This window comes from Idiotropiscis lumnitzeri, chromosome 2, assembly GCF_059441095.1.
Source record: "Idiotropiscis lumnitzeri isolate Australia: NSW breed Sydney's pygmy pipehorse chromosome 2, RoL_Ilum_1.0, whole genome shotgun sequence".
NCBI classification, from domain to species: domain Eukaryota; kingdom Metazoa; phylum Chordata; class Actinopteri; order Syngnathiformes; family Syngnathidae; genus Idiotropiscis; species Idiotropiscis lumnitzeri.
This window is the reverse complement of record NC_142392.1, coordinates 14,927,622-14,928,343: the sequence shown is the minus strand read 5'-3', so window position 1 is coordinate 14,928,343 and position 722 is coordinate 14,927,622.

Genomic DNA, 722 nt, shown 5'->3' with positions numbered 1-722 from the left:
CCGTGTGGCGGTGGTGGGGCCGGGAGGACCGCTCCTCCTGCGTCGGACCCGAGTCATGGGAAGTGCCGTGTGGCGGGGCCGGGAGGACCGCTCCTCCTGCGTCGGACCCGAGTCATAGGAAGTGCCGTGTGGCGGGGCCGGGAGGACCGCTCCTCCTGCGTCGGACCCGAGTCATAGGAAGTGCCGTGTGGCGGGGCCGGGAGGACCGCTCCTCCTGCGTCGGACCCGAGTCATAGGAAGTGCCGTGTGGTGGGGCCGGGAGGACCGCTCCTCCTGCGTCGGACCCGAGTCATAGGAAGTGCCGTGTTGCGCTGGTGGGGCCGTGCCCGCCAACAGCCTTCAGTGGTCGGATACCACGTTTGCAAGCTCCCCGCTGGAATGGGGACTTAGAAGAAATGAGGGGAAAATTCCCCCGGAGCTCCGTGCCTGAGGGCGGGCTGTGAGCCGCGCCGCGTCCGCCAACAGCCTTCCATGGTCGGACACCATTGTTCGCAAGTTGCCCGCTGGAATGGGCACATAGAAGAAATTTCGAGGATAACATCCACCAGAGCGCCAGGGCGGCCGTTATTGCAGTATGCGTCCGCCTGGCAGCTCTCTTCCGCGGGAACCATTGGGCAATTTCTTTCACGGAGGTGGACATAGAAGAATTTTTGTTTCTAAAAACGTGGTTCCTAAAAATGTGCCCCAGGTGTTTTGGAAAACCCGGGTAAACCTGGGAAGTA